Raw genomic sequence first — 17,991 nt, forward strand, 5'->3', positions numbered from 1 at the left:
GGGCTCAGGAAAAGTTATTGTTTAAAGGCCTCTGTGCATGACGTAATTAATCTAACCTTATCCTCACGATCCCAATGGGAGCAAAAAGTAGGGGGGATGGGAAGTTGCAGGGTATTCTTAGAGTCATCATTTGAAGCTGGATATTGAAACTTAGTAGACTTTCTTAGGATACTTTCCATCTGTCTTCAAGGGTCTGCCAGTTCAGTTTCTTCAACATCTCACACCCTCCCATGGGTCAAACAAACCTGTGACAATTTGTGCTGCCCACCTCTGTATACATTCAATACCTCCCGCTAGTCCTATTTGGTATGGGTCCCACACACTTGAATAATATTCTAGGGTCGGTTGCACAAGTTATTTGTAAGCTATTTCCTTTGTAGACTGATTGCATTTCCCAGGTATTCTACCAATAAACTGAATTCAGCTACCTATTTACCCACAACTGAGGCTATGTAATCATTCTGTATGTCCGTATTAAGTGTTACTCGCAAGTATTTGTATTAATTTACAGGTTACAACTGACTCACCAATATATTATTCCTAGGATGCTATATTTTTTGTTTTGGAAGTGCTTAATTTTACATTTAAAGCAAGCCATCAGCCTCATTGTGTTTGACTCAGGATATGAACTAAGATTCTTCTATAAATGGATGTCAAGGATATTGGACGGTAGTTTTGTGAAACACTTCTTCTAACCTGCTTGTAGGCAGACATGACCTTTGCTTTCTTCCATCTATTATGCATTGTTTTTTTTCAATGGATCTACGATAAATTATAGTTAACAGAGAGGCTAACTCAACTGCGAATTGGATATAGATTCCACATAGGGATTCCACAGAGGGTTTGTACAATTTTAACGATTTCTTCTGTTGAACTTTCCTACTTTTGCTTTGCTATTCTCAATTTCAGTTCTATCCTCATCCATGATTGACAGGCTGCGAACTTTGGCGCCACTAACAGCCTTTACATATAACCAAAATTTCTTTGGGTTTTGTGAAAGATCATTTGACAATATTCTGGTATGGTAGCCACTGAAGACGTCAAACATTGCTGTTTCTTCTGTCAAATGCGTTTCATCCAGCATATCCCTAACTGCAGCCCTAAGCTTTGTTTTATATATGTAGTCTGTTTCCTTACAGTGACTGTATACCATGCAGGTTCTCTTCCATTATGGACTGTTCCACTGGGTACACATCTATCCAATACATAGTCAACTATTCTTTTATAGTTGAATCATATTTCCTCTACATACTCCTGTCCTAAAAGTTTCGAGTTCCTCATTCAGGTACGGCACTTTTGTTTCCCTGTCTCATTTGCTTAACATAGAAATCTTTCTGCTTGTTTTAGTTGCCCCTTTGTTTTGGTATTCTTTTGGTGCTATAACTGCATCATATTCATCGATTCCAGTTTCGATGTGGACTCCCTCAAAGAGGCCAAGTGTGTTTGTTGCTATTAGATCTATTGTATTTCCATCATGAGTGGGGCTCTAAACTATGTGTTCTAGATAGTATTTCATATTCACACCCCATTGTTAGTTGTAAAATGAGCATTTTACTTACTCCTAGAAATTCACCTTAACTTGTAGAAGTGCAAAATAACTGCAGATGGTTGAAATACTAAACTTATAACTGCCATTTATTCCAGGTGTCCAGTGCATCGGCATCGGGTTTTTTTGTACCAAAAAACGAAAAAAGAAAATTTATGTCAATAATGTTGTGTAGCAGTATAGTGACACTGAATTTATGAAACAAATTCGTGTATGGCATCATGTGGCAGAGGGATTCAGTGAAAACTTCAGGAACCCTAGCCATTATAATAGTGGTCATTAAACGATTTTGCTCAATAGCCAAAACCGGCATTGTGGGGCAGCACCTTGGTGGTGGTACGTTCCTATGGGACCAAACTGCTGATCTCATTGGTCCCTAGGGTTACACACTACTTAACCTAACTTAAACTAACTTACGCTAAGTACAATACACACACACCCATGCCCGAGGGAGGACTCGATCCTGCAACGGGGAGAGCCACACGAACGGTGACAAGGCGCCCTTAGACTATGTGGCTACCCAACGTGATGCAGCACCTCGGATCGCATATGTATCGATCTTATTATAAATTGGCAACCAACAAAGCGTGTTCTGAGCCCACAGTCGACTAAGTTTAGGGGAGCGCAGTAAGTCGGCACCATTAGGATCACTTCATGCCAACTGTTCTGTTTCAGATTGCTACCACCCTTAGCGACCCCAAAGTCGTGCCACCATAATTCCCTGATGCAGAAGTGGTATTGTGTTATCTGTGTGAGCAGGCTATTAATTAATTAATAGCAGTTGTTTTGCTTTGGTCTAAATCCATTAAGCTAATAAGACAGGATCACAAATGTTTACTAAATGTTTTGAATGCCATTTTTTCTACTCCTTGCGTTATATTACAACAGCTGTAAGTTAATTTCATGTTTCTTGTTTAAAATATGTACTTCATTCGAAGATAATATTGTCTGTGACAAGCATCGTGCATCCATGTTACTTCTGTGTCAAAATTTTACAACAGCAGCTGATTGTACAAGTCGTGCATGCCTGTGAGTTAACAGTACTGGAAGACAAACAATAAAACACCCGCAGTCGTCGCTCTACTCACTCCTCTGCCCCTGAGGTAAGCGGCCAAATTTACTTGACTCACAGCAGAATTCACCAATGCCAATTATACCAGACACATCTTAAAATATTATTGTCTCTATAAGTATTTTTGTTTATTACTGAACATGATAACTACACTCTGTAAGTAGCCTGTTTATGTGTTTATATGTTGGCAGCGCGATAGACTGCACTAATAACTCTGATAGCGCTGTGCGCCCTCTGTAAGAGACTCTCTGTGGCTGGTCAGACTCGCAGTTGGACAAGAATAGCCAGCAGTGATGGAGGTTGGAAGTTTATAGTTAGCAGTGATGGCGGTTAGAGGTCAGAAGTGTTAGCGCGAGCGGTCGGTCTGGACGTGTCCATCATAGAGATTTAAAATTATTGACGATTATATAATTTTTCGGAACTGGATGTCACGGACGATTATATAGTTTTTGTGAACTGGATGTCACATTACTAAGGTAAAATTTGCTAAATACATTGTTTGCTCTGTAACAAAATCTTTCCTTAGCTATCCACATGCCTATTACACTATTGGCCATTAAAATTACTACATCATGAAGATGGTGTGCTACAGATGCGAAATTTAACCGACAGGAAGAAGATACTGTGATACGCAAGTGATAAGCTTTTCAGAGCATTCACCTACAACGTGCTGAAATGAGGAAAGTTTCCAACCGATTTCTCGTACACAAACGGCAGTTGACCGTCGTTTCCTGGTGAAAAGATGTTGTAATGCTTCGTGTAAGGATGAGAAATGCGCACCATCACGTTTCCGACTTTGATAAAGATCGGATTGTAGACTATAGCGATTGCGTTTTATCGTATCGTGACATTGCTGCTCGCGTTGGTCGAGATCCAGTGACTGTTAGCATAAAATAGAATCGGTGGATTCAAGATGGTAATACGGAACGCCGTGATGGATCCCAATGGCCTCGTATCACTAGCAGTCGAGATAACAGGCATCTTATCCGCATGGCTGCAACGGACTGTGCAGCCACATCTCGATCCCTGAGTCAACAGATGGGGACATTAGCAAGACAACAACCATCTGGACGAACAGTTCGACGACGTCTGTAGCAGCATGGACTGTCAGCTCAGAGACCATGGCTGCGGCTACCCTTGACGCTTTATAACAGACAGGAGCACCTGCAATGGTGTACTCAACAACGAACCTGGGTGCACGAATGGCAAAACGTAATTTTTTCGGATGAATCCAGGTTCTGTTTACAGCATCATGATGGTCCCATCCGTGTTTGGCGACATCGCGGTGAACGCACATTGGAAGCTTGTATTCGTCATCGCCATACTGGTGCATCACGCGGCGTAATGGTATGGGGTGCCATTGGTTACGTGTCTCGGTCACCTCTTGTTCGCATTGACGGCACTTTGAACAGTGGACGTTACATTTCAGATGTGTTACGACCCATGACTCTACCCTTCATTTGATCCCTGCAAAACCCTACATTTCAGCAGGATAATGCACGACGGCATGTTGCATGTCCATTATGGGCCTTTCTGGATACAGAAAATGTTCGACTGCTGTCCTGGCCAGCACATTCTCCAGATCTCTCACCAACTGAAAACGTCTGGTCAATGGTGGCCGAGCAACTGGCTCATCACAATACGCCAGTCACTACTCTTGATGAACAGTGGTATCGCGTTGAAGCTGCATGGCAGAACACGCCCTCCAAGTTCTGTTTAACTCGATGCCCATTTGTATGAAGGCCGTTATTACGGCCAGAGGTGGTTGTTCTGGGTACTGATTTCGCAGGATCTATGCTCCGAAATTGCGTGGAAATGTAATCACATGTCAATTCTAGTATAATATATTTGTCCAATGATTACCCGTTTATCCATTCTTCTTGGTGTAGCACAGTAAAACACGAAGAATAGCCAGTATTTCACCAGCGACAGCACTCTCTTTACCCACACTGACTGCTACTGCCAAGCAGTACTGTTACTCTGTCGCTGTGTTCTTCGTTACTGTTCCTGTTAATACATATTGATAATACGAATATCGCACTAAATTAACTGGATCTGTTCTATCGGAGGGGCATGTAAAAGGCCGCTTTAAAAAACTTATTTCGTTGTAACCGGAAACAAATTGAGGCTTTCGGTTGACACTGGATGTCACAGGAAACACGTGATGAACAGTAATTGTTTGCGCTGACTGTGGTAGCACATTGCAAAACCGAAACTGAAAATATCAGCACTACAGAAAACGCGTCTGACCACTCATAGGAGTGACATCCAGTATAAACAGGAACGTAAGTTAATGACGCAATTTTCTTTAAATAACTTTTTAAGTCTCCCGTAAACAATCAAACGTTTTGTCAAACTTAACTATGCTTGCCAAATATTTGACCATGTACAGTGCTATTTGACGTGTTTATCAAGCATATATCGTGTCTGACGTGTATGCCAGAAATTTCGATTGACGGAAAGTTTGAAGGACGTTATTTTTTCAATGTGAAGGCGAAGTAATGCTAAACATGTTATTAAACTTTTCACTGTCCATTCACAGAAAGTTGATGTAATCTTCATGTTCTGAGTGTAACATTTCCATTGGCAGGTTTTCAGTTGTATATTTCTGTCTCATTTTAAACCATTCCCTGTTTCCTTCTTATTTAAACACAGTGCCAGAATCTATATTGTTGTTTTTGTGGTCTTTACTCTGAAGAGTGTTTGGATACAGCTCTCGATGCTACTACAAGTGCTTTATCTGCACTAATAGCCATTCTCACTTGTGCCAAAATACAGCTTACACGAAAAGCTTCTGCTTCAAACGTAAGGTTAAATTCACAAGCTTTCTTGGTACATGGACAAACGTTTTTGACACATCCATGGCTAAATAAGAATGAAGTCGACATACAAGTTTGTTCCTTTAGGAGGACCTTAACAAATTTTAAAAAAATCATTACCCATCCAAAGAAAGTTGATGTAATCATTGGTTTCTGAGAGTAATATTTCCTTTAGCAGATATTTGTGGGCAAATCTCCCATTTTAAGCCATTTCCCGGACCAGGGTCCTAATTTTTTCTTCTTCTTCTTCTTTAAACATAGCGCCAAAATCAATGCCAGGACTGGCTAGCCTGCATTTGTGGCCATTCTCACTACTGTCAATATACTTACCAAGACAGACAGTGTCTGTTACAAACTACAGTTAAACGGACAAATGTTGTTTGAACGTGTACAGGCTTGCTTGGAAAATCTGTGGCTAGATGAGAGGAGTTTGCCAGACATGTTTTAAGCGAAAAAGTCAGCCGAAATCAAGGAGAAAAATATAGTTGTTCAAATAATTTCCGGATTTTCTGACGGGTGACGTCGTTGACCACCGCCGATATTTCGGCAGGAGCACACTCTGCCATTCTCAAGGCACAACTGCAAGGAGGAAGCAATGTGCAAGGGAATTTAATACCTTGGTTCACAGAGGAAAAACAATGAAGATACCACCATGGAGGTAGAATTTTTACCTCCATGGATACCACACAGAGAACAAGTAATTGCAAAGTCAACACACAACCAAAGATAACCAACATCAGACATATCGATAGTGACTATTAGCCAACAGGTGAGGTAGCGCTAATCCTGTTCCTCTGTTTTTTGATGAGAGACACAGCCGGATTCTAAGCAGCATTTAGACAAAATACATCATCTCTGTTTATAAGATTGCTCGATAGTTTGATTTCAACAGCTTCCTTAATGACACTATCCCAATAGCTGGATGTGCAAGCCAGAATCTCCGTGTTGTTGTATTCCATAGGATGACCGGTGTCAAGGCAATGTTCTGCAATAGCAGATTTGCTCGGCTGTTGTAAGCATGTGTGACACTTATGTTCAATACACCTGTCTTCCACAGACCTGATTGTCTGACCAGTATATGACATGCCACAACTGCAAGGGATACGATAGACACCAGCCTTACGCAAACTAAGATCATATTTTACGGACACCAACAAGGCTTTAATCTTAGAAGGTGGTCGAAAAACACATTTCACGTCATATTTCCGCAAAATACGGCCAATCCTGTTACAAATGGTTTCTGTGTAAGGCAAAAAGGCCGTAGACTTAGGTGCCACTTCGTTGCTATCGTCACTCACCCGTTGCACAGAAGGCTGACAGCGCGACACCCCTTTGTTCTGCCTCTCACTATAACCATTCTGACGAAATGTGACTTCGAGATGTGACAGCTCAGCTGCCAAACTTTCAGGGTCTGAGATAACGTGGGCCCTGTGAACCAAGGTACGAAGTACTCCTTCACGATGAGCTGGATGGTGACAGCTATCAGCTCGCAGATACAAGTCAGTGTGAGTAGGCTTCCTATAAACAGAATGTCTCAACGTACCATCAGTCTTCCTTCTGACCAACACATCAAGGAAGGGAACGCATCGATTCTTTTCCACCTCCATAGTGAACTGAATATTCGGGTGGATTGAATTCAGGTGTTCCAAAAACCGGTATAAATTCTCGCTACCATATATCTGAAAAAAAGACCACGCAGGTTTCAAGGTCGATGACTCCAATGCACGTTCCTCAAAGTCTTCTATAAACAAATTGGCCACAATAGGTGACAACGGGCTTCCCATTGCAACTCCATCAGTTTGTTCGTATTACTGACCATTGAGTAAAAAGTAAGTGGAAGTTCGCACATGTCGAAACAAATTTGTTAACTCGACACCAAATTTAACCTCAATTAGGTGCAACGGATCAGAGAGAGGAAAGTGAGTGAAAAGAGAAATCACATCAAAACTGACTAAAATATCAGAGTCTTTCAAACGCAATCCGTGCAATCGACGTAAAAAAATCTGCAGAGTTCTTAATGTGATGTTCCCACCTACCTACTAGTGGGCTCAACAAACTAGCACGATGTTTAGCTACATGATATGTTGGAGCACCAATATTAGAAACAATAGGCCTCAATGGGACAGCCTCTTTATGGACCTTAGGAAGGCCATATAATCTAGGTGGTACAGCACAGTAAGAATTATGTCTCTTGATAGTCTCCTGTGACAGAGAACTTTTATTCAGGAGGTTATTAGTCTTTCTGTCAACACTCTTAGTGGGGTCAACGCCAATTTTGCGATACGCCGAATCAGAAAGTAGACACTGCATCTTTTGAATGTAATCGTGCTTGTTCAACAAAACCGTGTCATTTCCCTTGTCCGCAGGTAAAATAACAATTTCAGGGTCCATTCTGAGTGAACGAAAAGCAGCCGCCTCAGCTGCTGTAATGTTACACTTGGGTGGACGGGCCCCAGTCAACACACGACAATCTTCCCTCCTAACCTCTTCCGCGACCTCCAAAGGTAGTTTATAAACAGCCTGTTCAATAGAACTAATAAAATCAACGACTGGCAAACTCTTAGGCGTCGGTGCAAAATTCAAACCTTTCCCCAGCACAGACAAAGCTGTATCGTCAAACGATTTCTCCGTGAGATTGATCACGGAACGTCGAGAATTAAAATTTGAATTGGACACTGAGCCAGCTAGGCGTGAAGGAGTACTTCGTACCTTGGTTCAAAGGCCCACGTTATCTCAGACCTTGAAAGTTTGGCAGCTGAGATATCACATCTCGAAGTCACCTTTCGTCAGAATGATTATAGTGAGAGGCAGAACAAACGTGTGTTGCGCTATCAGCCTTCTGTGCAACAGGTGAGTGACGATAGCAACGAAGTGGCACCAACGTCTATGGCCGTTTTGCCTTACATAGGAAGCATTTCTAACAGGATTGGCCGTAAAACAGGCCGAATCACCATACTGACGCACAAATTTACAGTCAGTGTACATGGGTGCTCCTGCTGTCATACGAAATCACATCCCAGGTCACAGTTCCAGTGTAAGTTTAGTGTACCTAACATGCACGAAAGTTAGTTGCTGGCCCTCAACTGGCCACTTTCTAACCAACACACTGCCATCACTGGAACTGAAGCAGAACCAGCTGTCATCAGAAAATACGGCAGACCTCCACCCTGCATCCCGCAGAGTTCTTGCTTGACACCACTGAAGTCGCATATGGCGGAGGGTTGGGGTCAGTGGAATGCACACTACAGGGCGTCTGGCTCGGAACTGTTTTTGAAGTAGTAATCTATTCAAATTGCTACTGCAGATGCAGTATGGTTGTCTAGAGCAATGCACCAAACACGATGGTCTTCCCTCTCAGTAGTGTCACGTGGCCATCCAGAGCCCAGTCTATTGCAACTGTACATTCTCGTGATCAACACTGCCAGCAATCATGTCCAATGGCTACGTTCCTGGCAAGTCTTTCTGTAGTATCACAGAAGGAACATCCAGCTTCTCATAGCTCCATTAACCCTTAGGAAGGCACGTGGGGTCAGAAATGTCTTGTGAGACTTACAATAACTAGATGGTGACTGGCAAGACGATGGAAACACACTTACTGCAGTGAAAAATGGGAAGGTACTGAAAATGTTAACAATGGCAGGTGGCGCACGTCAGGATGAGAGATCAAATTATGCATGCAGACAGAAGTGAGCCTCAACGTCCAGTAAAGGGTTAAATGAACTCGTTCAAATTCAGTAAGGCAGCAGCAGATGGCCGAGACACAAGCAGTAACAGGCAAGTAACCGATTTTTTTACATTTTACTATTTCTTAAGCAGGAGAGAATTATATAGTTTCATCTGTGTGCTTTGGTAGTTTTGTCTCTTGAATTTCTGCCTATTAATTTAATATTTAATAGACACGTTTCTCGCATTTACGTCTGTGCCGGAAAGTAAACCGATTTTGTGACATATTCCATATTCCTAATCATAACCGAATTATTTAGTCTCACCTGGGTGTCTTGATAGTTTAGTTTTTGCATGGTTATCTATTAGACACAGTTCTTGCATTTTTGTCAGCATCTACAATATTGTTCCATAGCTCATGTTGACGGTCGTTCTTTTGTATGTGCAGTGTAGTTTTCCAGGGTCTTTAGAATGGAAAGAGACTGTGATCGCTGTGTGCAGATACAAGCTGAGTTGGCGACACTTCGCTCTCTACTCCAGGCTGTGACGGCTTCAATTACCCACATTGAGGCTGCAGTGGGTGGGCATCAATGTTATGAGACCCAACAGACGTCCAGCACGATCCACGAGTCCACCATTCTCTCTGCACCAGTGGGCAGCACAGTTACTGCTCGCGCTGAGGTTGACCTCTCACCAATGCTCGAGTAGAAGATCTCCTCAGGGCAGGGCAGGTAGCGAAATACTTCTCAGGGGGTGAAAGGAAGGCCTCCCTGGTTAGTGTGATAAACAGGTTCCAGGTACTGTCTGTGACTGACACTGTACCTCAGGTACATGCAGTCACTTGTCCTGTTTGAGAGGAAACCTCTCAGCCTGCAAGATCCAGGCAATCCCAGATAGTGGGATTATTGGTAGCTGGGAGCTCCATTGTTGGGAACGTTGTGGGGCCCCTTAAGGACATGGCTGCCAAGGAGGAGAAGAAAACCACTGTGCACCCATGTAAATACTGGGTCGAGTCATTCCAGACACCAAATGGGTTCTTCCGGATGCCATGAAGGGCACAGGCTGCAGCCAACTACAGGTAGTAGCTCACGCCAATATCAATCATGTATGTCGATTTGGAGTGGAAGAGATTCTCTCTGGTTCCGAACAGCTATCACAAATGGTTAAGGCTGCCAGTCATTCTTGCAATATGAAAGCAGAGCTCATCATTTGCAGCATGGTCAGCAGGACCAATTGCGAACCTGTGGTACAGAGCCAGTGGATGGTCTGAATCAGAAGCTGAGACGGTTCTGCGACAGTGTAGGCTGCAGATTCCTTGACTTGCGCTGGAGGGTGACGGGGTCTCAGATTCCACTAAACAGGTAAAGAGTACATTACATGCAGGAGGTGGCTATACAGGTAGCAGGGGCTGTGTGGAGTGGACTAGGCGATTTTTTAGGTTAGAGGGACTCAGGGAAACACAAAAAGGGCTTCTGCCTCAAAGAGTGCAGATGGAATAAAGCAAGAACGTAGATCTACGAACTATTAGTATAACAACTGTAAATTGCTATAGCTGTGTTGGCAAAGTACCAAAGCTCCAGGCGCTAACAGAAATCAGTGATCCTCATATCGTTATAAGCACTATACCATAGGTACCATAGGTACAACATTTGTGAGAAAATGCAATGTGCATAAGTTTAAAAAAAATTAAAACATAATTAGATGAAGCTATCAGTACTGCTGTGGGATGTGAGTTTTGATTCTAATTTAAAACATTTTTGTATTGTGCTTGTAAAGGATGAGGAGCTGAGTCATTGGATATGAAATTATGAAAATAATACCACCTTTATGCAATTCTACTGCAGTTTTTGCTACCCCATTAAAAATATTAAAAAGCCTCATTGCAAAATTGCATCTGATTTTTCTAAATTCATTCAAGTAGATTTTTATGTACCATAGGTGTTGTAAATTACACCTTTTTGTGGTGTCACAGAAAAACTTTTGCGGAGTTATGTCCAATGACTAGTAGCATCAAACAATTTTTTCTTTTGAACTGCTTTTGTTCTTTTAAATCTTTGGCACTGAAGGCATCGTAATTTCAGAGTGGTATGCTAAAACTAAATTTATTGCATATCATCCTGGAAATTCCTGCCAAGCCAGAGATAAATACAGCCGAAATTTTTACGAGGTACCTAAGAGTGTTCAGAAAGGATAGACTACACACAGTTGTTGGTGGCGTGTTTGTTGCTGTTAAAAGTAATTGATCTTGTTTCGAAACTGATGTAGATAGTTCCTGTCAGGTAGTATAGGTAGAGGTCATTCTTCGCAACTGCAATAAAATAAAAATTACATCCCTTTACCTACCACCCAATTCAGATGATACAATTGCTGAAAGGTTCAAAGAAAACTTGAGTCTAATTTCAAACACAATCCTAACTCACACAATTATAATTGATGGTGACTTTTATATACCCTCAAAATGTTGGCGAAAATACATGTTTAAATCCGGAGTGACGCGTAAAACATCATCCGAAATTTTGCTAAACGCGTTTCCTGGAAATTATTTCGAGCAGTTAGTTCATGAGCCCACTCAAATAGTAAACAATTGTGAAAAAGCGACTCTTCGCAGCAAACAATCCTGAGCTAATATCGAGCATCAAAACTAGTAGTAGTAGCTTTATTCATCCGCAGATCTCTTTGTACAAGAATATATGACATGTCAAAGTATTTACAAATTTAGATCATTTTAAAATAAGCTAATTCGTATACACATATATTTACATACAAATACAGGGACTAACACAGAGGATTAGTGAACGTAGGGCTGTCGTAGCGAGATTGAATATTGTGACCCCCAAATCCTCCAAAAATAAACGAAAAATATACCTCTTCAAAAAAGCAGATAAAAATTCACTTGACGTCTTCCTGAGAGACAATTAACAAAGTAAGAATAGACCAGCTGTGGCTTCAGTTAAAAGAAACAGTGTCGCCATCAACTGAGAGATTTATTACAAACAAATTAACAACCGACAGGTCTGATCCCCATTGGTACACAAAAATGGTCAGAACACTATTGCAGGAACAACGTAAAAAGCATTTCAAATTTAAACGAATGCAAAATCCCCAAGATTGCTGATCTTTTACAGATGCTCGAAATTTAGTGCGGACTTCAAGGCGAGATGCCTATAGTAGTTTCCACAAAGAAACTTTGTCTCGAAACCTGGCAGAAAATTCGAAGAGATTCTAGCCATACGTAAAATATGCTGGTGGCAAGACACAATTAATGCCTGCTCTGCGCAATAGCAATGGAAATGCCATCGATGACATTGCTGCTGAAGCAGAGTTACTGAACACAGCCTTCTGAAATTCCTTCACCAAAGAAGACGATGTAAATATTCCAGAATTCGAATCAAGAACAGCGATCAACATGAGAACTTAGAAGTACATATTCTCGGAATAGTTAGGCAACTTGAATCACTGCATGCTAATTAGGTTTCTTTCAGATTATGCTGATGCAATAGCCGCTCACTCGACGAAAGATCCATTCTCAAAGACTTGGAAAGTTTTACAAGCCACCCCAATATTCAAGAAAGGCAATAAGTTAATCCACTAAATTACAGACCCATATCGCTAACGTCGGTAAGTAGCAGGATTTTGGGACATATATTGTGTTCTAACTTTATGAATTACCTCGAAGAGAAAGGTCTATTGACACAAAGCCAGCACGGATTTAGAAAACATCGTTCTTCTGAAACACAACTAGCTGTTTACTCACAGGAAGTGTTGAGTGCTATTGACAAGGGATTTCAAATTGATTCTGCATTTATAGATTTTCAGAAGGCTTTCGGCGGTGTATCTCACAAGTGGCTTGTAATCAATTGTTTGCTTATGAAGTATCGTCTCAGTTATCTGGCTGAACTCGTGATTTCCTATTGTACAGGTCGCAGTTTGTAGTAACTGACGGAAAGTTATCGAGTAAAACAGAAATGATTTCTAGCGTTACCTAATGTAGTGTTGTATCCCTCTGTTGCTCCTTATCTATATAAACGAATTAGAAGACAACCTGAGCAGCCATCTTAGGCTCTTTGCAGATGATGCTGTCGTTTATTATTTAGGAAAGTCAGCAGAAGGTCAAAACCAATTGCAAATGATTTAAATAAGATATCTACATGGTGCAAAAATTGGCAACTGATCTTAAATAATGAAAAGTGTGCTGCCATTCACATGAGTGCTAAAGGAATCGATGAAACATCGGTTACACAATACATCACTCAAATGTAAAAGCCGTAAATTCAACTAAATATCTAGGAATTCAATTACACACAACGTAATTTGGAAAGAACACAGAGACAATGTTGTGGGGAAGGCGAGCTAAAGATGTGATTTATTGGCAGAACAGTTAAGAGATGCAACAGGTCTACTAAAGTAATTGCCTACATGAATCTTGTCTGTCCTGTTTTGGAGTACTGCTCCAGAGTGTGGGATCCTTACCTGATAGGTTAACGGAGTACGTCGAGAAAGTTCATAGAAGAGCATGTGCTATCGAGAAATAGTGGAGAGACTGTCATGGACATGATACAGGATCTGGGATTCACATAATTAAAATAAAGGCGTTTCTTGTTGTTGTGAGATCTTCTCACGACATTTCAATCACCAACTTTCTCTTCCGAATGCGAAAATATTTTTTTATGCCCGACTTACATAGGCAGAAACAATTTTCATAAAAAAATAAGGAAAATCGAAGCTCACAAGGAAAGATACAGGCGTTCGCTTTTTCCGCGCGTTGTTCGAGAGTGGAATAATACAGAATAATTGTGAAGGTGTTTTGATGAATCCTCTGGCATGCACTTAAGCGTGATCCATGTGGATGTAGATGCAGATGTAAACTCAGTGAGATACTGATTACGGCGTCTTTGTCGCCGTAAACTCATTCTTGACTGACATCAACTCACCACGTCTATTCTCAAAGATAACTAACGCTCACGACCGTTACAGTGTGTATTTAAAACAAACCATGTTAGCATCCTCAATGGGGTGGTACTAGAAATTTGAAGGGATACCATCTTTCAGATGTAGAAACACGCCTACCAACTTTGACTATACCACACACTTCTTTCTTAGCATTGCATTTTCCCCCTACAGTGTATAACTGGGAACGGGAACTCTTTAAATATTCTCTGGACAGATACAAAGAAACTCTGGACTTGTGGAAAATATGTTATTAACAAATTACTAAGTGGGATGATATACTCATAAAACAATTAGTTCAGAAAGGCTCTGTAATTCTCGCTGAAATAAAAAATTTGCACAATTGATGAATTTGTACATAGTAATGTGAATGATGTAATAATTTCTGTTCCTATCACTTTTAAGAGTGTTTGTCGCAATTATTGATAGTAAAATTAAATTTACCCTCTGTTCCACATATTTGATTGTTAAATGCCTTTGCCTAAGAGCGCCCATATGATAGGATACGTGGAACTGGGGTTTGGGGCATTTTTAACATTTTGAAAGACAAATGGCGCCTTGTCTGTAGCCATAAAAAAGTTCCAATTCCAACCCTGTTGAAAACCTGCATAATACCGACTTCTAAAACATTTCCTTGAAAGAAGAACATATGATTACACTATACTTACTCCTTTTACTGAGGTAGGAGGGGGAGAGGCGTGCACTCCCCACTCTTGGCGCATATATGGGTGCCCTTGTGTTTGCTTGTATAACTATGTAATTTTTCAGATATGTGTGAGCCAGTAAAAGCTAAATTTACACACCTATAACACATCTAATTGTGTAACTGTGTACAGTACCTTATACACACTGAAAGCTACCTATAGCAACAAAATAAATATATAAATATGAATGTTTTGCATGAAGTGAGCCATGAAGTGTAATATTCATTCACTCATTCTGCTAAACTGCAGACTGATTTCGTAAGTCTTTACATTTTTATAATTATTAAATTCATACACATCTGAGCCAACCACTGCCCTCTGCATGACTGAATGCCAGCTGGTTGCATAGTGGGCATCTAACGCAGTAAGGAGAGCATATAAGGGAAGCAGAGTGAACCATGGCAACAAATGGACACACCTGAACACATAAGGTACATAAACACCAAAATTAAAAATAGAGTTGTAGGTAATATCACGAGATAAAACTGTACACCACTCAGCAGTTATACTTACCGAGAAGTACCAGATGGCTGGGCTGAATACAATGTTGTGGCCCAGCGACTGAAAAAGAGCATCTCACTAATTGGGAAGATGGTCTACTGTTCACCTGCTACTGTCAAGAGCAACTGCAGAAATTGGTTGAAGGGTTGAAGGATGATGGAACCACAAGTAGGCAACAAGTTGTCAGACACCCAAACCTTGTCACATAACATGAACGTCATAGGTTTTCCCATTGTGTAAAGCAGTATACACAACAATCTGTGGCAGATATGATAACATAGCCCAATGCTGCTGCTGATTCAGATTTAAAGAGACTAAACACCTAACGTCATCAGCTTCTTATTAACATCCCCCCCTCCTTAGGATAGAATCTGTATACCTCATCTATCTGCTTCTAGAGTTTATTGTATGTGCTAGTATGATAACATTTGCTAAATGTTTGCGTAGCATGTATCTGGAGTGGAATGGGGATACCAGCCCAGTATTTATTTATTTATGTATTTTGATCCACCATCAACTGGTTACAAAAAAGTTATTTTTCCAGTCTTCTTGATAAGTCAGAGCCTTACTTACTAGAGATACATATTATTGCCTGGCACTTTTGTCTACACAACTTCTTCTAAATTTAGTTGAGAGAACAATGTTACATGCATGGACTATACATAAAAACAATTTGTTGTTGCAATACTTAGATTAAGGAATCTACAGTTTGTGACACAGTATTCATGTCTGATATTAAAATATTTACAGTTTGTGACACAGTCAAAGATCTGATATTTCATGTATTTTTAGATAGATGGTCTTCCATTATATGAGTGTACTAAATCTAGAAACTCATCTATTGAATATACAGGATACAGGATAATTTTAATTTCATTTTTAGTTTTGTAATGGGCATTTTGGAGATATTAGAATGCAATTAATTCAGTAGTTTTATGTCTGCATAGCGAGAGCTTTTCTCATAAAGTGTTGTTCTATGAGAGATGAAGTGGGGTCTCTCTCTACCTCTAGTGTTGTGATAATGTATTTCTTTATTAAGTGTTTTGTTGCTGTTTACTGCTGTAATGATTATCTTCAGTACATACAGGTTATGAACAGCTAGTATTTTAAATTATTTAAACAAATTTCTGCAGGACTCCCTGGCACATTTCTTTCCCATAATTCTAAATTTTTTTCTTTTGTAAGATAAGTACACTTCTCATATTACCTTTACTGCTGGATCGCCATACCTCTATTCCATAGCTTAGATGGGACTCAAACAGTGCAAATTATATTTGCCTCAGAGTGGTGATGTTACAAAAAGGTGTCAGTTCCTTAGGATCATTTACATGATTAGACCAGTTTAACTCCACATCAAGTGTCAGGACAAGAAATTTGGTCGAGTATTGTATTTTAATGTATTTGTCACCCATTAAAATTTGGTTTTCATGAGTTTTTTGCCTCCCAAGATCAAATTCAATATAGACAGATTTATTAGTGTTTAATTTCAGTTTGTTTTCATTAAAATACTGCAGAATTGATCCTCCTGCAGTGGGACGTAAGAAACCACCTAAAAACCACATCTAGGCTGGCTGGCTCACCAGCTCTTGTTAATCTGTGAAGCGGATTCAACCTAGGTCACCCTCACCTCTCCAATTACCGAAAGTGGCACATTAATATGCTCAGCTATCTGGGAGGGTGTAGTCCAGTACCAGTGCTCGCACAAGTGTTTCGAAGTACACCAGTCAACTCACATTGAGTTCCACAGCAAACGACCCCTGTGCTTTCCCATGTTGAACCAACGACATTGTGAAGTACAACTGATGTGAGCAGTGGTGGACATCCTCCAGCAGGATAACTGACAGTGTCATTGGGCCAGAATAGTGCTACAGTAATCTGAGGAACCCCATAGGGGCTCATATTGATGTCTTGTGCACCACATTTGCTGATATGAACTCGATGCGACATAGCTATGACATTGTTAAGCGCCAGCTTTGCACTCACAAATGATTGGCCTGTATTTTACAGGAATTGCATGACCTGTGTGTAGACCTCTCGTACCATAAAAATGTGGAAAAATGTACCAAGCACTTGTGGAATCCGCACTATACCGAATCACTGCTGTACTGATTTCCAAAGATAAACCAATACATCATTAAGTAGTTGGTTATATTGTTTTGACACATCAGTTTATATTTGAATCAGTTTCTTTTAATGATGGACTTACAAAATAATTCTCATATGAGTCCGAAATGTGTCCAATACAAGTAGTGCAAAAATGACCATTTTTTGAACTGGATGTATTTAACGAGTTAGTAACTTGTCCTCCTCATTTGGCATGACCTTACAAAATTTTTACTTAAAACATTTCTTCTTAAGATTCTTTGGATCCCCTAAATGGCAGCAAGCTCCAACTGTGAATCTTTTTAACTGTTCACAGTGCTAAAATACGCTCCTGGAAATAGAAAAAAGAACACATTGACACCGGTGTGTCTGACCCACCATACTTGCTCCGGACACTGCGAGAGGGCTGTACAAGCAATGATCACACGCACGGCACAGAGGACACACCAGGAACCGCGATGTTGGCCGTCGAATGGCGCTAGCTGCGCAGCATTTGTGCACCGCCGCCGTCAGTGTTAGCCAGTTTGCCGTGGCATACGGAGCTCCATCGCAGTCTTTAACACTGGTAGCATGCCGCGACAGCGTGGACGTGAACCGTATGTGCAGTTGACGGACATTGAGCGAGGGCGTATAGTG

The sequence above is a fragment of the Schistocerca gregaria genome, chromosome 1 (assembly GCF_023897955.1).
Source record: "Schistocerca gregaria isolate iqSchGreg1 chromosome 1, iqSchGreg1.2, whole genome shotgun sequence".
Taxonomy (NCBI): domain Eukaryota; kingdom Metazoa; phylum Arthropoda; class Insecta; order Orthoptera; family Acrididae; genus Schistocerca; species Schistocerca gregaria.